Source organism: Scyliorhinus torazame, chromosome 20 (genome assembly GCF_047496885.1).
Source record: "Scyliorhinus torazame isolate Kashiwa2021f chromosome 20, sScyTor2.1, whole genome shotgun sequence".
Lineage (NCBI taxonomy): Eukaryota > Metazoa > Chordata > Chondrichthyes > Carcharhiniformes > Scyliorhinidae > Scyliorhinus > Scyliorhinus torazame.
Window position 1 is genome coordinate 78673656 of NC_092726.1, and position 21237 is coordinate 78694892.

A 21237-nucleotide genomic window follows, 5' to 3' on the forward strand; every position below is an offset into this window, starting at 1 on the left:
AGACTGGTTGACGGCTTTGCATAAAAGTCGTCACAGCCCACAAGCATGACTCCAGTCTTCCTGTTACAGCCATTTTAACTCGGCACCTTGCTTTCATGCCCACATTTCTGTCCTTGGCCTCCTGCAAGGATCCAGTGAAGTCCATCGCAAACTAGACGAGCAGCATCTCATCTTCCAATGAAGCACATTACAGCGCTCAGTACTAAACATTAACAACTGTCGACTGGGAACTTTCCCCTCCATCTTAACGCCCTTGTCTTTTAGAATATCCCATATTTTTTACTCGAATGCAATAGGTCGGAATTTGGAGAGAATCTGTTCCAGGCAAGTGAACCCTTCAATGACCAATGAGGGAGAGGGAATATTCCTGAGAAAACCTTGTCAGGAATTGTTTCCGCCGGAGGATATATTCCTGGGAATAGTGTGATGTGGGGATTCCAAAACATGACGTTGAAGTATCCCTGAGAGAGGTCGCCTTCTGAATGACTAATCCAGGGAAGGGTGTGGCATGGGAAAGTTCTGGAGAGTGGGCAGACTCTATCCGTCTCATAATAATGAACTTGGGAGGTACTGCGCTCCTTCTATTTGTTCCATTGATCAAATAATACAGGCGTGGCGTCGAACTCCATCAGGAATCCACTCAAGGAAATGGTCCAATCCGGGGTGTGGTCCAATAATTGGGAGTGAGGAGGGCTGACAATCTCTGGTATGTTTGTAAGCGGTTTGGGAAATCTGTCCTGGCTGAGCTAATCCTGTAAATCAGACTAAATGAGAAATGCAGCAGCTCGCAAAGATATTTGAATGATAAACATTTTCCTCCCACTGCCATCAAACTGACAGGGCTACAATTCAAACTTTTCCCTTTCCCACGTCTTAAACACATATGTTATATTTGCTTTATTCTTTCTCTGCAGTGCTAATCTCTGTGCCCACTCTTCCCGCGACACTCCCACCCACCCACTGCCCGTTTTATTGATGCTGAAATCCTGTACCGGTTCAGACACCGGAAAATGTTAAATCAGTCATTTTCAGGCTCTTCTCCCTTCTCTCTTACAGTTAATTTACTGGGAAATGCGATTTTGTGTCGAGGGAGGTGTGGCCTCTCTACCAGCACCACTCGCTACCTCGTGGCCATGGCAGTGGCGGATCTGCTGTTTATTATTACACGCCCCATACTGACCAAAATCAATTATTATTATTTCCCCCGCAATTTCCTGAAATTTACACCTGTGTGTTCTGCCAAAGATGTCCTGGTGTCTGCAGCCGCGGACTGTTCTGTATGGTTCACCCTCACTTTCTCCTTTGATCGATTTGTGGGCATTGGCTGACAGAAACTGAAAACTAAATATTGCAGCTGTGGCTCGGTCAACAGCCGGCCTCCTGCTCTGTGTAAAAAACATCCCCTGGTATCCAGTGGGGTTGTCGGCCAAAGACCAGCTTTTTCACTGATCCCATGTGGGTTTTATTTATCACGTTTTCTCAGGTTCCACTGCCATTGATCCCATTCCGTTTGATCCTGTTGACCAACGCTCTGACAGTCCCACACATTATAATCACCAGTCGAGTCCGGAAGACACTGAAGGCTCAGAGTCAGGGATATAATCGCAGAGACCCAGAGATGGGGAGCAGAAGGAAGTCAATGATTATACTCTTCAGCATCTCCGGAACGTTCATTGTCCGACGGTATTTGTTATTAAAGTTTTCTATGTTGATTAGGGAGGAATAATTGACCTCAGCGATCCTCAGTATAATTTACAAAAAGTAGGATCTATGCTGTTGGATTTATGTTGCTGCACAAACACATTTATTTATGTAGTGACTCAGTCCAGGTTCAGGGAGCAGATCAAGATCGCGGTGACATATCCCGTTACATCAATTATTAAATTAATGAGTAAATAAATCTGACTGACAGCCCGTTAGACAATTGGAGGTCCAACAGTTAACTGCCAGCCCCTCATCCAATCAGGAGTTCCAGCCGATCATTTACAGCCCCTCGGCCAATCCGGAGCTGCAGTCGCTGATTGACAGCCGCTCAATCAATCAGGACATCCATCAGAAGGCTGAAAGTCACCTCAGCCAAACACAGGTCGCTTGTACTGCCTGACAGCACCGGGAAGCAAATCAGAAGCACGAAGCTCTGAACTTCAGGCCACTAAGCCAACCATAGAGCAAGGAATAGTGACTGACAGAGGGTGTTATCAATCAGAATATCGGCTTTCAGACTGACAGCTGATGCAGCCAATCAAAGAGTCCAGGTGCCAATCGACGTCCCGTCAACAAATCAGAGACTCTGCCTGAAGACCGCCGGCTACCACAGCGAATCAGAGACTCATCTTTCAGACTGACAGCTTCTCCAGCCATCCAGAGATACCGCTTTCAGAACGACAGCTGTCGCAGCCAATCAGGCACTCTGCTTTGAGATTGACAGCTGCATCAACCTATCAGGGAGCTGGCAACACTGACTAACAGCCACCGTAGCCAATGAGAGAATCCACCGATGATTGACATCTTTTCCATCCATTCACAAACCTTTAACCCGTGAGACTTAACCCCAGAAGGCTCAACCAATCAGGTAGCTCCATCTGTGAAGGCGATCCAGCTCAAACTATCAGGTAGCCTGAACCCGATCACTCCAGTCTCATGAGCCAATCATCGAGCTACGCCTGGTGCCTCAGCCAATCAGCCATGCTCAGCAAATGCCCGCCCACCAGCGAGAATTGTGGTCCAATCATGTGTTGGAGGTTGAAGCCACAGCTGATGAGAATGACAGAGATTCCCTAAAGTCTGGACATAATCCAGCACTGGATTCCCCTTCAGATCACAGTGTAATTGCCGTTTGAATTATCCAATTGAACCGGTCTTCACCACACACTCAGACAGTGGACACGCCATCCTCATCACTCGCTGTGTGAAAATGTCATAGTTTATACCATCATTGCATCATTTACTCATTCATTTAATCCAGAGTCGCTCATTATCAATAATATCACAAAGCGAAACCCATTCTCCTCATTTGCGCCAGACCATTCATGTTTCTGGACATCTCCATCAAATTTCCTCCCTTATCCACCTAATGTCTCCAATCTTTAAAAGTAACTGCAGATTCACAGCACTGGGAATATTCTGGTGAATATTCTGGTGAATCCATTCATTTCTCTGTGCAATACCTTCAGTTCCTTCCTGAACTGCGGCGCCGACAACTGGACACAATATTCCAGCAGAAACTTTTTTAAAGTTCTACCTAACCTATTTGCTCTTGCATTCTATTCCTAGTTTCAAATGCCGAGGGCTATACTACTCCAAACATCCATCCTGGTCCACCCACGTCGACGCTACCACCAAGAAAGCACAACAGCGCCTATACTTCCAAAAGGAAACGAAGGAAATTCGGCATGTCGACATTAACGTTTACAGATGCACCATAGAAAGCATCCCACCTGGCTGCACCACAGCCTGGTATGGCAACGGCTCGGTCAAAGATCGCAAGAAACTGAAGAGAGTCGTGAACACCGCCCAGTCCATCATACAAACCTGCCTCCAATCCACTGACCCTACCTACACCTCCCGCTGGCTGGGGAAAGCGGGAAGCATAATCAAAGACCCCTCCCACCTGGCTTACTGACTATTCCAACTTCTTCCATCGGGCAGGAGATACAAAAGTTGAGAACACGCACGAACAGACTCATAAACAGCTTCTTCCCCACTGTCACCAGACTCCTAAATGACCCTCTTATGGACTGACCTAATTAACACTACATCCCTGTATTCTTCACCCGATGCCGACGTCTATGTAGTTACATTGTGTTGCCCAATTATAGAACATAGAATGCAGAAGGAGGCTATTCGGCCCACCGAGTTTGCACCGAACCACTAAAGCTCTCAATTCCACCCTATCCTGTTGCTCTTTTTAGCCTTAGTTTTATTACCGCTGATTATGTCACCTTTGCTCACGAGTCGCGAGGTATCTTTTTGATACCGCCACGTGGTTCAAGCTCGAGTTATGATGAATAAGTCAGCACACCGCTTAGTAAGATTGAAATCAACGGTCATTTATTATGTACAACAATTCATGCTTACACAATAATCCTACTATCTACATAGAAACCTACCACTACTGGCCAATACTTAACTTTAGGAATGGCCCACCAGGTCAGGGAAACGAATGGCATATCAAATCGGATCTGGCCCGCGGGATTCCAAAAGGCTGATACGGGTCGATGGCTAGGATTCTTTATCGGGTAGCGATCGCTGGAGTCAGACTAACTGTTTCTGGTCAATGTTCTTGCGAAGGTCTCGAGCAGGAGAAGAAGGGAGAGAGAGAGAGAGATCTGAACTTGGCCCCTCACTTTATAGGGCCCAGGGGCCTCCCGGTTCTCGGGGCGGCCCTTGACCCTGAGTCCCAAGGCATTAGACTTGTTCCCAATCACTGGGTTCGATACGTCCAATAACGGGGCGATTCCTCGATCGGTGGGTGGTCGTTCACCTGTCTTTGTTTCGGCCACTACAGGCGCCGACAGGTCTGGATCGGCATTCAATTGCTAATATGCTGCAATTGTTCCCGGGGATAGCCTATTAAACTGCAGATGTCTGCGTTGATGTGCTGCTAATAGTCTTGAGTATCGATCTGGGCCGACTTCCCCAGAGCCGAATACGCTATTCTGTCTGCAGCTGTCCGTTTGTGTCCTGTTGGCTGCTTTTCCCATCAGCCTTTTCGGTTAGCCTTTTTAAATCGGGTTAGGGCCAAATTAATAGGGAATCAGCCATTTTAGGTGGCTACAGGCCCTCCTTGTGATCCTACCGCGAAGCGTGAAGGATCACATAAATGTTGTCCTTTCCGTTCCCTGACCCGGGGTGGGGGGGGGGGGGGAGAACCTCCTACATGGCCACTACTCTGACCCTAGCTATGCACAAAAATTTACATAAACAATGCTTGAGGGCGCTATGTTATGCAGGGGCATGTATCTACAAAATAAAAACTTGGAACATCTAATTTTACCTAAATACACTCATCAAGGATTGCATCATCCTATCTCTCTAAAACATACAACAACAAACATAACATTCCATATATTCTTTCCTGGCTTGGCAGTCAAGCTCAGGATCATACTTTTTTTTTTCATGAAAGCTTTGTACATCTTTTTATTTACAGGAAAACGCAAGTGCTTGTTCTTTATTTTTGTACTATAGGTCGCGGGGTCTGGGGTCTGGGCATACCCGAACATAGGGGATTGGATACGATATACCGGGGTTCGAGCGCGGTACGCTCTCCTGCTCCACTTGCAGAGGCGCATTGTCTGTACTGCACAGCAGAATATGGCCAACGCTAATAGTGCTTCAATAACGTACGACAGGGAGTACCAAGTTATGAACTTGGCACACCAGGATAATGTAGCGTGGCTAATGACTGGGCTCTCGGTACTGTGGGGCAGTGAATCATTAACGGCAGGGTGGTTTGAAGTAATGGGGTCTGCGTTCCCGCGCAACCAAATGTCCAGTATAAAAATCTTGATTACGATGAAAGAAGTCCTCATCGCTGTCCTCTTTCTTCTTCTTTCTTTGTGTTCTCTGTTTTCTCCGGTCCTGGAGCTTCTGGGGTTCTGCAAAACAAGCATAGTATCTGTAACCACCTTGGTTTAATATCCGGTGTGTTAGTGTGTGATCCAGTTCCAATTGTCAGTGTGTTTCTCTGGGTGGGTCCACTGCACTCTGGGATGTAGCTGCCTATGTAACTGTGACCATTCAGTGATTCAGTTCCAATTGTCAGTGTGTTTCTCTGGGTGGGTCCACTGCACTCTGGGATGTAGCTGCCTCTGTAACTGTGACCATTCAGTGATTCAGTTCCAATTGTCAGTGTGTTTCTCTGGGTGGGTCCACTGCACACTAGGGTGGAGCTGCCTCTTTTTCTGTGACGATTCACTGATTCAGTTCCAATTGCCAGTGTGTTTCTCTGTGTAGTACGACTTTGATCATGTCGTCAGCAAACTTGTAGATGGAGTTGGAACCAAATTTTGCCACGCAGTCGTGTGTGTATAGAAAGTATGGTAGGGGGTAAGAACACCGCCTTTCGTGGGCCCCGCTATTGGGGACTGATGTTGTTTCTTCTTACTGAGTGTGGTCTGTGGGTCAGAAAGTCACGGATCCATATGTAGAATGAGGCGCCAAGTCCTAGGTATTGGAACTCTTATATGATCTTGACTGTGATTATTGTGTTCGAGGTGGATCTGTAGTCAATAAATGGAGACTGAGAGGAGTCCTTGTTGTCGAGATGCTCTACGGTTGAATGGAGAGCCAGATATATGGAGTCTACTGTGGACTGGTATGCGAGTTGCAGTGGATCTAGGCATTCTGGGAGTATGGACTTGATGCGCTTCATGACTCATTACGATTGATGTCAGGGAGACTGGACAACAGTCATTTCTGGAACTTTGACTGGTTCTTCTTTATCACCGGTATGATGGTAGCCTTCTTGAAGCAGGTGGGGACCTCGGAGCGGGGTAGGGACAGGGTATAGATGTCCGCGAAATCATACCCCAGCTGGTCCACGCAGGCTCTGAGGTGCACGACCAGGTATAGCGTCCGGTCCCGTCGCCTTCCAAGTGTTCAATTTGAGGAAGGCCCATCTGATTTTTGAAGCTGTGACGGTGGGTGTGCGTCTGTTTGGGCTGCTGGGCTACTCAACAGCGGATAGATCGTTTACTGCTCGAACCGAGCATATAGTGCCTTAAGTTCATTAGCGTGGGTTGCGCTTCTGCTGCAGATACTGCTCAAAGAACAAAGAACATTTACAGCACAGGAACAGGCTCTTCGGCCCTCCCAGCCTGTGCCGATCCAGATCCTTTATTAAACTGTCGCCTATGTTTGCAAAGATCTACATCCCTCTGTTCCCCGCCCGTTCATGTATCTGTCTAGATGCATCTTGAATGATGCTATCGTGCCCGCCTCTACCACCTCCGCTGACAAAGCGTTCCAGGCACCCACCACCCTCTGCGTAAAAAACTTTCCACGCACATCTCCCTTAAACATTCCCCATCCCACCTTGAAATCGTGACCCCTTGTAATTGACAACCCCACTCTTGGAAAAAGCATCTAGTTTAAGATAAAATATTACTATTATCGACACATAGAACAATCCGCCATGGCAAGATACATTTACATTAACATGCGCCAGAAATATTCTGACCTTCACATCTCGCCGGTATTTAACGGTAAATGTTTATGAGTCGGCTTATTCACCGGCAGCGGAATACGTTGCATACGGACAAGCATAGTGAGGTTAAGGAGGGATCATTCCCGATATAGGAATGTCGATATAGTTCAGGCCGCATTGCATCTATCTTGCATTTCTTGGTGCTCCCACCTATCTGCGGCCCCTGTTTTTTCCGGGCGGTAGAGGTCCGGCGTTTGGAAGCAGCTGTGGAAGTAGCTCTGACGGTTTGCTCCAGTTTACTGTTTAAAATCCACTTACTGCATGAGGGTGTCGCTGGCAAGACCTGCGTTTATTTTCCAGCCCTCCTTGCCCTTCAGAGTTGGTGGCGATGTGTCTTTATGCACCTCTGCAATCCCTGATGGGTAACTACATCCACCGTGCTGTTTGGCTGGGGGATGGCTTTTGCAGGTTTTTACCGAGCTACAGTGAAGGAATGATCCACATATTTCCCAGTTCGGAAGGTGAATGACTTGGAGAGGGTCTGCCAGGTGTCGCTGTTCCCAGGAATCTACTGCTGCCGTTCTCCTCGATGGTCGTGGTCGTTGGTTTAGCGGGAATGTCTCAAGGACGTGGCAGGTTTAATGACACCGCTGACATGTGCCTTGTAGGTGATTTGCAGTCTTTACTGTGTCAGGTGTTGTGTGCGAATTGGATGAATTCGTGATTCCTGGGCCTCCGGTGCAGGCCGAGATGAATCACCCACGGGGCACTTCTGTCTGATAATTGTTGTCATAACTTTTGCACAGTTGTTGCTGGGGTCCTGCATCACTGTGGATGGGGATATTTGTGTATACTCATTTGTCAGTGCGTTGTTTAATGGTCCAGCACCATTCAATGTATTTTTGCAGATGACACACTGACAAGTAAGTTCATGGTTGAGCTGCCCATCGATAGAAATGTGCTTTTATCTGGAGGTTCTCCGAATGATTCTGTTTTCTGGCTTGTCATTGCCTGAGGCAATGCGCTTTTAGAGCAAACTAATGGAAAATGACTGAAGAAACATTACGAAGATTAACTCGGAAAAGGATTGTTTATAACTGGAGCAGGATAATAAAAGACGGAATGGAATAAATACGTTTCGGGTATTCCAGTGAGACCATTGTGGTCGTGACATTCCTGAGTAGCTATTGGAATATGTTCCGTAAGTCAGGCAATGGGTATCAAAAGATGGATTTCTAGTCTGCATAACTATCAGGATTGAGTTCTTAAGGATGACTGAGGATTTCCAGGATTGGCCACACTTAACGAACACTCGATATTATAGAATGCGGAGGTACAGAAGTTACATGATGGTTGTTAATTTTGGTATCAAGTGACAAATTTCGGCAAACCAACAGCACGGAGGAATCTCTATCCAGTTTTAATAGTTTTTCATAGTTTTAATAGTGTAGATACGAGCGGTTAGAAGCAATCAGGTGATTTGACAGACACGCTCGCTGACCTGCCTGCGAACCCAATTCATTTTTTCAATTAAGGGGCAACATAGCGTGGCCAATCTACCGACTCTGCACATCTTTGGGTTGTGGGGGCGAATACCACGCAACCCCGGGGGGGGGGGGGGGAATGTGCAAAATCCACGCGATCAGTGACCCAGAGCCGGGATCGAACCTTTGACCACGACACCGTGAGGCAGCAAGGCTAACCCAGTGCGCCACCGTGCTTCCCGTCTGGGAGTATATAAAGGAAAAATTAATAGTATTGAGCCAACACATAGAATGTGACCATGATTTATGGAGTCCCCAACATCATGGGGACGCCATTTTGAATAGTTAGCCGATTCGTGAAATTGTCAACATAGACTGACGGTATTGCAGGGTGACTATGGCAAAAGTCACGATGATCTGTGGGAGACAATGTCCTCAGGAATATTGGGAACAGCTCAACATTTTGGCAGTTAAAACAATTCTGGGTAAATGTTGATACGTTACTGATATTCATCATGTTACAATCGATTTAATCACAATTCCCGGTGTTCCTTCCGAACAATCACTGAAACGACTACACGATGACATTAATAAGTTCCATCCAACCATCAGACTCACCATGGACTACTCTCCAAAATCAGTTGCATTCTTGGACACACTCGTCTCCATCAAGGACGGTCACCTCAGCACTTCGCTTTACCGCAAACCCACGGATAACCTCACGATGCTCCACTTCTCCAGCTTCCACCCTAAACACATTAAAGAAGCCATCCCCTATGGACAAGCACTCCGTATACACAGGATCTGCTCAGACGAGGAGGAGCGTAACAGACATCTACAGACGTTGAAAGATGCCCTCGTGCGAACGGGATATGGCACTCGACTCATCGATCGACAGTTCCAACGCGCCACAGCGAAAAACCGGACCGACCTCCTCAGAAGACAAACATGGGAAACAACCGACAGAATACCATTCGTCGTCCAGTCCTTCCCCGGAGCGGAGAAACTACGTCATCTTCTTCACAGCCTTCAACACGTCATTGATGACGATGAGCATCTTGCCAAGGTCATCCCCACACCCCCACTACTTGCCTTCAAACAACCGCGCAACCTCAAACGAACCATTGTTTGCAGCAAACTACCCAGTCTTCAGAACAGTGACCACGACTCCACACAACCCTGTCATGGCAATCTCTGCAAGACGTGCCAGATCATCGACATGGATACCACTATTACACGTGAGAACACCACCCACCAGGTACGTGGTACATACTCGTGCGACTCGGCCAACGTTGTCTACCTCATACGCTGCAGGAAAGGATGTCCCGAAGCGTGGTACATTGGCGAGACCATGCAGACGCTGCGACAACGAATGAACGGACATCGCGCAACAATCACCAGGCAGGAATGTTCCCTTCCAGTCGGAGAACACTTCAGCAGTCAAGGGCATTCAGCCTCTGATCTCCAGAGGTAAGCGTTCTCCAAGGCGGCCTTCAGGACGCGCGACAACGCAGAATCGCCGAGCAGAAACGTATAGCCAAGTTCCGCACACATGAGTGCGGCCTCAACCGGGACCTAGGATTCATGTCATTATATTCATCCCCCACCATCTGGCCTGCAAAATCCTACCAACTGTCCTGGCTTGATGCAATTCACACCTCTTGAACCTGGGGTTACCCCATCTCTGGATCTGTAAAGTTTTAATCACCTGCTAATGCTCGCATTCCAAGCATTGTTTGGCATCTTTGAATTTGTCTATATATGTGTTTCTGGAACATACCTCTTCATTCACCTGAGGAAGGAGCAGCGCTCCGAAACCTAGTGACATCTAAACAAACCTGTTGGACTTTAACCTGGTGTTGTAAGACTTCGTACTGTGCTCACCCCAGTCCAACGCCGGCATCTCCACATCATTCCTTCTTCCTCACATTCATGGAATTCAACCCAAAAGAAAAAGTCGGATCCTGGATTTAGGTGAAATATTTTATCATTAGGTGTGTGGTGGTGAATTAATAGAACAAATCATCGTGTTGTCTTTGTTTGTATTTTTTTAAATTTAGAGTACCGAATTATTATTTTCCCAATCAAAGGACAATTTAGCGTGGCCAATCCACCTACCCTGCACATCTTTGGGTTGTGGGGGTAAGAAACACGCAGGCACGGGGAGAATGTACAAACTCCACATGGGCAGTGACCTAGGGCTGGGGTTCGAACCCATATCCTCAGCGTCGCAGTCCGAGTGCTAACCACTGCGCCACATGCAGCCCCAGGGGTGCATTTGTGATGCTTGATTTGCACAGTTTCATTCATGTCCTGGTTAAGTGAACACTAATTCTCAACTATTTATTCCAGGCAGACCCGGGAGCAGCCAGGCGGATTCAGCAGGTAATCGCTTTCATTCTAATAGCTGATATTTTCCCGCCCATAGCATCCAACTGCATGTTAAATCTGTGAGACAATCTCAGTGTTTTTCTGTTTAATTATGGACACGTTATCAATTAATTCCTGTTGCGAGATTAATGCTGAATATTTCAGAGCGACAATTGATTGTGTCCGTGGGCTTACAGAAAAACCAGATACAGCTGTCGGTCTGAAACAGATATTCAGTTCCCGAGTTGCCAGCCAGCGCTGACATATCGCGGAATTTTATGGTCCTTCCGCCGCCCCACCAACATCGTCCAGTTCCACCGAAGGTGGTGGGTTCACCGCATTTTCCCCTCCCGCCCCCTCCCTGAGCGGGCAGCACATTACATATCTGTCCCTTCCAGCGGTGAGCGGCAGGGCGCAGCTGGCTCGGCGGTGATGGCAGATATCTTGTAATCCGCAATAGGATTGGAATCTCACTGTGCTCGGCCAATCCGTGTGATAGACCGCTGACTATTCCAATCTTGACCTGTGTAGAGAAAATAAATTATTTTTTAAAACAAAAATTTAGAGTACCCGATTCATTTTTTCCAATTAAGAGGCAATTTCGCGTGGCCAATCCCCCTAGCCTGCACATCTTTGGGTTGTGGGGGGGGAAACCCACGCAAACACGGAGAGAATGTGCAAACTCCACACGAACACTGACCTGGAGCCGGGATCGAACCTGGGACCTCGGCGCCGTCTGACCTCAGCAGGTCTCACCCTCTGCGCCACCGTGCTGCCCTGAGGGAATAAATTCTGAGCCGATCCACACTCCAGGCTGACGCAACCGGTAGGATTGTTTTTCAATATCCCACTATTCGCCCCGTGTTTATACCATTTAGAAAGCTTCTCTCTTACATTTGCAATGTCTAATATTTGCTGCGGGTTTGTTGAGCTCCTGTAAACGGCCCAATGCTACTAGTGATTCCGATATTTCCCGCTGCATCGGGGACCAATAACTCTGCATTTTATTTCTGTATTTTACAGAGGCGGTGAAGCTGAGACTTAGCAATGTGGGCAGTCGGTGCGCTGGTAGAGTGGAGTACAGTGGGGAACAGTGCATGATCAGGAATGGGACACGAAGGACGCCGCTGTTGTGTGTCGGGAGCTGGGCTGCGGCACCGCGCGCGCTGCACCGCGCAGGGCTCACTTTGGTGAAGGCTCCGGACCCATTGTGACGTGGAAGGTGCAATGCAAAGGGAGCGAATCCGCTCTGCGGGATTGTCCTTCAGAACGTTGGGATGCCTAGTCCTCGCCGCATTCCAATGATGCCGGAGTAATTTGTTCAGGTAAAAACCTTTCTTTGTCTATTCTCTACCGAATGGAATCTGTTCACTGAAAATAGAGGCAGTGAAATGACAGCTGTGAATTTCCACTTTTAGGACATTCTGATTAATAAAATGGGTTACTTCACCATCCAAGGCCTGCACCCTGTGCTGCGTTAACGGTGCGGGTAAACGCCCATTCGCTTTCATGTGCAGGGGGAAATTCGCGGCTCCATCAGCGGCAACATTTCGACCTTTAGATTCTGAAGTAGAAAATGGACGTGAGAAACAGGGAATAGAGCCAGCGCTGCTATGGGTAGGTCAGGGATTACTTCCCCTCAATTTGGCCCTCTGTCAATCAAGACGTCAACGTTATCACACTGGTGATTAAGTGCGTGTTTGCAACATGACACTGACGATCTCTTTTAGACATACGGACAATTAAGTTAATCTGAAAGGAAAAATTATGGTCGAGAGAGAAGCAAAAACATTTGGTGGAAGGAGGTAAGTTGCTTGATTAGTGTTGGAGCGGAAATGAGCCAATGTCCGAACTAATCGTGACAGATTTTCATTCAGCAGATGTGTACAGATTTGTAAATCATTTGTATTATTGTAATCTATTGTTGCTCAGCCCACAGATTTCCCAGATTGGTATCCCAAGGTGCACACTGCGCTGGAAGACTGGAGATCCAGGTCGATATTACCCGGGGAACAGTGTGTGACCTTGACTGGGACTGGAATGATGCCATGGTAGTCTGTGCTCAACTTCAGTGTGGAGTCGCCGTGTCTGTGAGTAGAGGGGGTGATTTTGGAGAGGGCACTGGACTGATACACAGCGATAGATTTCAATGCATAGGCAACGAGACAAGCCTGGCGGACTGTCCTCTTGTTCCAGTAAATCGGACCCAATGCACTCACAGCAACGATGTCAGTGTGATCTGTTCTGGTGAGTGTTGAATTATGAATAATAGATCATTTTTGTCCAATATTTCAGTAACTGAGCAAAAGACAATCCAAGTCCGAGATATTCAGTTCTAATCACGATGCCCGGCCAATCAGTGATTAATTTCATATTTCTGGCGTGGCCTTACAAAGTAAGCACGGATATTGATTATGGCAAATGTCTACGTTTTAATTGATCTTCTGACAACAACAAATTATCATTGCTAATTACACACTGATGTAACATTCTATATCGAACACTTCAATAGACAAGCTCTGTCTCCCCAGTCATGATCCACTTAATGGACTATAAAAATAGGTAATTTAGTAATTAACTGTGTTTACATTGTTAACAGATAAAGATCTAGGGTATTGACAAAACGGAAATAAGAGGTATAATCATACAGTAATAGAAGGCGGCAATCCGGCCCATCACGTTAACACCGGCCCGTGGATAGAGCACCCAACATAAGGCCACACCTCCATCCTATCCCAGTAACCCAGTAACCCCACCTAACCTTTTGTGGATACTAAGGGCAATTTATCATGGCCAATCCACCTAACCTGCACATGTTTCCACTATGGGAGGAAACCGGAGCACCTGGAGGAAACCAACGCAGACACGGGGAGAACGTTCAGATTCCGCAAAGACAGTGAACCAAGCCGGGAACCGAGCCTGGGGCCTGGAGCTGTGAAAAAACTGTTCTCACCATTTTGGTACATCAAGTATCTCCGTCATTTTTTGCTGCCGGTAGAAATTAATCAAGTTAGCTCAGTAACATAATTGCAAATGCCCGGTTAACATTCGGACACCAGCACTTGTAGTGGGCAGTTTTCAAGCAGTGGTGTATAGAAGTGAACAATACATGGAGAATTTTCCAATACCGTCATATCCCGAAGAATTAAACATATTCCGATAAACGGCCTCTTTCTGCATTTCCCGATCAGCGCCCTGTCTAAACATTGAAGGTCCTTCAGCATTTTAAACATAATTCAGTCAACTCTGGACTGAGTCTTTCCGATACGTTTTTCAAACTGGCCTAATCATGCAAAGCTTAATTAAACAGCTTATACTTAGTTGGAATCTATACAATGTCGCCTTTAAACCCTCTATAATCGGCAATATTCCATCAGATTGATTTTCAGGATGAACACTCACATTTGAGTTGAGGCAGTTTCTTCAAAGTGTCCCGCACCATTTTAACTCCTTTAAAATGATTACTTGGGGAACATGAGCAGTGGGTATAGGTGCGATGGTATAATTTACTTTCTTTACCTTTGACGTGTGATTATTCTAATGGTTATCGACCAGTTACGTGGGTCCGTGTTTATATCCGAAACAGGACAACATGGTCCCCGATTGACTGGTGGCCAGGATAGGTGCTCAGGACGGGTGGAGGTGTTACACGGAGACCGCTGGGGGACGCTGTGTGATGTTTACTTTGGTTTAGAAGCCGCCAGTGTGATCTGTGAGCATCTTCAGTGCGGGGCGGTAAAGAATATCACGAGAGGTGCTCCCTTTGGAAAGGGAACCGGCCCAGTGTGGAAGGAGAACTACAGGTGCGGCGGGAACGAGTCCCAGTTGTGGGAGTGTCCGCTTTCATCCGTGGACGATTTTAGCTGCTGCCATGGAAATGAAGCCAGTGTCATCTGCTCGGGTGAGTGCCCTCAATCCAGATAATCAGAGCAAAGTAAAATGTGGTACAGAAAATGAGGCGGCCATTCGGTCCATCGTGACCGTGCAAGCGTTTTGGAAATGTAACTCACCTCATCACAGCCCTGGAGTACCCTCGCAGACTGTATTATTTCCCTTCCACATAATTGATCAATTCTCTTTTCAATGACATGATTGATCTTCACCTCCATTATACCCACACTGTCCATTTCCGATCCAAACCACTCACTGCCTACGAAAGTACTCAGAGGTCACAATTGTTATTTTGTCAAATATCTTAAATCTGCCACTCCTCCCATTCTCGCCCTATGCCGACGGGAACATTGAGTCCATATCTGTGTTACACAGAACCCTCAGGGTTCTGAACACCCGGTCAAATCGGGAAGTTAAAAATCCTCAGCACTACATTGAGGGTAATTAGAGGAGAAGTCCCGCGTGTCCACTCCTGTATTTTCTTTCACTCAATATCACACAGGACAGATTATTGGCCACTCTCACATGGCTGTTTGCGGGACTTTGGTCTCCTCCTTAATGTCTCTATTTTTTTTTTCATTTTGCATATTCCTGCAGCTGTTTGAGACAATTCACCTTTGCAATGGCAGAATCATAGTTCTCGGTATTCGGCACTGCTGGCAAATTTTTTCCCACACTCTGAATTTTCATCCCTAGACTGCAAGCTTAATTTCAAAGGAGTTACATTCTCTTCTCCTGTAATCCCAGATATTCCCTCCTCTCGTGCTTGCTGCCTGTACCGATTCTCTGCACGTGATTGATTTCCCCTAATGTTACCTCATAGCAGTCCCTAGTAAGGATCTTTCTACATATACCGGCCAACGTGCGAGCTCGGCTTCCTATAAACAGTATTTGCATGACTCTATCCCTCTATGTCATTGTTTCTGACACGGCCCACGAATGCTGACTGTTCAGCTTCCTGCCTGACAGTGCTCAGCATCCGCTCAGTCACACCCGTCACTCTTGCACCAGAGAAGCAGTCCGGGGTAAAGATGATCTAAATCTGCGTTCATTTGTTTCACTGTTACCATTGTTCTCAACGTCTCACTTCACACAGATGAAAATTGGTCACTGAGATTGATGAATTGGGGTAGCAGGTGTGATGGCCGAGTGGAGATTTACTACAACCGCAGCTGGGGCAGAGTCCAGGACAGCCTCTGGGACCTGAATGACGCTGACGTGGTCTGCAGACAGCTGCGCTGCGGAGCCGCGATAGCCGCATATAACTCTTCACAATACGGAGAGGGTGAAGGGTCAGCGTGGGTGAATTATATCCATTGTAAAGGAAACGAATCGTATCTCTGGAACTGCAGCTCATTCCCACCGAAGTCGCCTCACACTGGCAGCATCGACGTTGGGGTTCTGTGTTCAGGTGAATAAACAGGTCACTGTGACTGAAATGAATGGGAAATGTGTCATGGGCAATGGGAACATGTCATTTATTCCTCAGGGGCCTGTGGACCAATTATTTAACACTGGAGCCAGGATGAACATGGGCAGTAATAACACATATTTGGAACTATGCTGACAGATTGAACAACGTTATAAATCTCTAGGTCCCGCCCCACAGTAAATACAGATAAAGCCAATAAGGACCAATGACAACGATGACAAATGAATTGGTCAAAGGGGTAGGTTTCAACAGCGCAACTGAAAGGGAGATGAAAGGTTTATGTGAAGGAATTCTGATATTGTCTGTCAAAAGCCAATGTCGGAGCTGTTGATTTATTTTTGTTCGTTCTTGTGATGCGGGCGTCGCTGTCTGAGCCAGCAATTGTTACCCAAATCTAATTGCCCTTGAACTGAGTGGAGTGCGAGACTATTTCAGACTGGGGGAAGTTAAGACTTAACCGCATTGGTGTGTGGGGCTATAGTCACATGTAGGTCAGAGCGGGTTAGGACAACAGATTTCCTCCCTGAGGTGCATTAGTGAATGAGATGGGTTTTTACGACAATCGACAATGGTGACATGGTCATCAATAGACGTCCAATTGCAGATTTTAGTTGAATTCAAATTCCACCATTTCGTAAAATGAGATTAGAAGCCGCGCCCCCAGAGCTATCCCCAGGTCTCGGCATTAGTAGTCCAGTAACAATACCACTACGAAGACGCCTCCTCATTAAGTGTCGGGGATCGATTGATGTATTTGTGCATTTGAACATGACAATGATATTCTAAAGCTAAATTATATTATAGGATGAAAGTGCAGGATGGATCAAATAGGTGATTTTGGTAGGCGGGGTGTGTGTGAGGGAATGTAATTGCGGTGGGCATTACTGGTGAGATCAAATTTGCGCGGTTCACTTTTGAAAGTGTTGTTTGCATTAGCGTTTTTGAAGGGAGCAAGATTGTTTTCCCAGCTAGGCATTTGAGAAATGTTCCTGTCTTGAAAGAACATGGATCTTCTGAACCTTTCAGCCGGAAGTGTGGTGAATTCGCGGGGAGGGTCAGTGCTTTAGCTGTTAAGCCGCTTTTTCTCTCAATGATGCTACCAACCCTTTGAACATTTTTTGATTTGTACCATTAAGAACGTTATGGCGATATCTGATTAAATATGGGCAGCAAAACAGTATGCAGTGAAAAACATAACATAAAATGTTTGCTTAAAGGGCTTGTGTTTAGACTAATTAATGAGCATAATTAGACAATTGCGGGCGAAACATTCTATCCAGCATAGAATGGGCCAATCCCGAAAACCACGGTGCAGATTTTATAAAATAAATTGAGTGTACCCACTATTTTTTTCCAATTAACGGGCAATTTAGCGTGACCAACTCACCATACGCTATTCATGTTTAGGTTGTGGGTGTGAGAACAACGCAGACACGGGGAGAATGTGAATTCTCCACATTGCCAGTGATCCAGGGCCGGGATTAATCCTAGGACCGCGGCGGGGTGAGGCAGCGGTGCTAACCACTGCGCGCTTTATCAATTTCCAAATGATTTGTATCGGTTGATTCAGATTTTCGGAACAGTCATTTCCCTACGTCCCATTGAAGATCAGTTCCACATTGCCTTCACGGCGTTAGTTTCCAGTCACCATATTATACATTTAGGTAAGACTACAAAAGTGTTGGACAACAAGTATTCGTTTACCTGTGAACAGCAGCTTGAAAGGGAGATTTTAATTCAGCGGCTATTACACAATAGTTTGAATTAAGCAGTGATATGAATTTGTGTTCGAAGGATAATATTCCACTGCATTGTTTTCTATCAGGACACAAACAGTTAAGACTGTCTGACGGGGCAAGCCGGTGTGCTGGCCGATTGGAGATTTATTACTCTGGGATCTGGGGCTCAGTTTGTGACGATTCCTGGGACCTGACAGACGCTGAAGTGGTTTGCAAACATCTGGGTTGTCGAAGTGCATTGCAGCTTCCATTTCCTGCTCCGTCTGGACCAGGCACCGGCACCATTTGGCTTGATGAGCTGGACTGCTCCGGGAACGAATCGTCTATCTGGCAATGCCTCCATGCATTGTGGGGAAACCACGACTGTAATCATAAAGAAGATGTGGAGATCATGTGCTCAGGTAAATATCGTATTTCCTTCAGTTATAAGCGAAGTTTCATACTGAAGATATATCCCCGATTTGGTCGGAACAGCACTGACGGAGGTTAGTCGGACTAACGCCATGTGTGGCGTTTATTCTGCACACAAATAGCATTAAAACGTTGGTTCAGCCTACCGGATCTATGTTCCCTTCCGATTCTTTCTCCTCTCACTTCCGTTTATACTCTCAGTGTAAAAGCATCGGTGCCATCCGCCTCAAGTATCTTATGTTTTCTGAGTTTCACTTTCTTCCAACTTTCTGGCAATCAGAAGAAAAACATGTTCTCCTGAATTCACTGTGAATGTTATTCGTACAACAGATGGTCGTACCAGGGTCATACAGATCCACAGCACAGAAAAGACCTGTCGGCCCATCGTGTCTGTTATATATTGTGCAGTCCTCTTCAGAATTAACTGCTTGCCCCATTTTCTGCCTCCTATAAATTTGGAACTTTTACTTGTGAGGGCAAAGTACGACTAGTTGATGTATATCATCAGGAACAGCAAGACCAGCACCAATCCATGTGAACATCCCATTCGTACTTCTGCTATTTAACTAACAGAATAATTTACAGCTAATTTTACGGCAACTTTCCTACTGACTCGCTGGTTTCTCATTTTCTGACCTGAGTTAACAATGTGGGTATTTGTCAAAGCTCTGCTGACAATCCAGGCTGATTTAAAGTAACACATTCATTATAGATTATCATAGAATGTTCAGTGCAGAAGGAAGCCATAAGACCCATCGAGTCTGCACCGGCTCTTGGAAAGAGCACCCTACCCAAGGTCAACACCTCCACACCCTATCCCCATAACCCAGTAACTCGACCCAACACTAAACTTTGCAAAGTTTCCTAGTCATTCAATGCGGTACATCATGTAAATGTCTGGTTTGTAATTCACAGTTACTTATTATGGACTGTATCGTTTGATTTCAGCTGCTCGTTTCAGTTAATGTTCTGAAATAATATCAATGAAAATGTTCACTCAACTGGCGCAACATATATATTGCAATGCACTCTGGATACACAATTGATCAGTAGAAGCAACTAGATGTTTGTTATTTCATTGATAGAGCACAAAGAGCCACGTCTTGTTAATGGAAAGCATCGCTGTGAGGGGAGAGCGGAAGTGTTCTACACTGGGACCTGGGGCACAGTGTGCTCTGACAAACTGGAGAACCGTGATGCAGATGTGATCTGTAAACAGTTAAGAGTGCGGCACCGCCGATTTCATTGACTATGACGCTAAATCATTTGGAATGGGTACCGGCCACATTTGGCTCGATGAGATCGAATATCTGTCACATGAGACGACACTTTGGCAACGTCAGGTAGACCCGTGGGGTCAACACGACTGTGATCATCGGGAAGATGCGGATATTGTTTGTTCAGGTGACACAATAAACTACTTTGTTTGCGGATGTAATTTCACATATTAATGTCATCTTCATTCAACATGTCTGTCTTATCAACAGGGGAAACACAATAAAGGGACCACACTTAAGTCTCAAGGACTGCGGTGGAGAATCAGGTTCTCCTTCGTCTTTTCTAACAGCTGCCTGATTGTATTCTGCGCTTGTGTCACGTCAAGTGTAATAATTATTTTTGCTTTGACAAATTCAGGACAAATCTTGCGCTTGGCGGGAGGTGACACCAAATGCTCCGGGAGAGTGGCGATATTGTGTAACAACACTTGGGGCACGGTTTGTGATGATTCCAGGGATATGAACGATGCCAGAGTTGTGTGCAGGCAGTTGGAGTGTGGTCCCCCTCTATTGGCACCAGGAGGGGCCGCTTTTGGCCAGGGTAACGGTTCTACCTGGATGGATCATAGAATCATAGAATCATAGAAGTTTACAGCATGGAAACAGGCCCTTCGGCCCAACCAGTACATGCCGCCCAGTTTTTACCATTAAGCTAGTCCCAGTTGCCCGCACTTGGCCCATAACCCTCTATACCCATCTTACCCATGTAACTATCTAAATGCTTTTTAAAAGACACAATTGTACCCGCCTCTACTACTACCCCTGGCAGTCCATTCCAGACACTCACTACCCTCTGAGTGAAGAAATTGCCCCTCTGGGCCCTTTTGAATCTCTCCCCTCTCACCTTAAACCTATGCCCTCTAGTTTTAGACTTCCCTACCTTTGGGAAAATATCTCGACTATCTACCTGATCTATGCCCCTCATTATTCTATAGACCTCTATAAGATCACCCCGAAGCCTCCTACGCTCCAGGGAAAAAAGTCCCAGTCTATCCAGCCTCTCCTTATAACTCAAACCATCAAGTCCCGGCAACATCCTAGTAAACCTTTTCTGCACTCTTTCCAGTTTAATAATATCCTTTCTATAATAGGGTGATCAGAACTGCACACAGTATTCCAAGTGTGGCCGTACCAATGTCTTGTACAACTTCAACAAGACGTCCCAACTCCTGTATGCAATGTTCTGACCAATGAAACCATGCATGCCGAATGCCTTCTTCACCACCCTGTCCACCTGCGACTCCACCTTCAAGGAGCTATGAACCTGTACTCCTAGATCTATTTGTTCTATAACTCTCCCCAACGCCATGCCATTAACTGAGTAGGTCCTGGCCTGATTCGATCTGCCAAAATGCATCACCTCACATTTATCTAAATTAAACTACATCTGCCATTCGTCGGCCCACTGGCCTAATTGATCAATATCCCGTTGCAATCCTAGATAACCTTCTTCACTATCCACTGTGCCACCAATCTTGGTGTCATC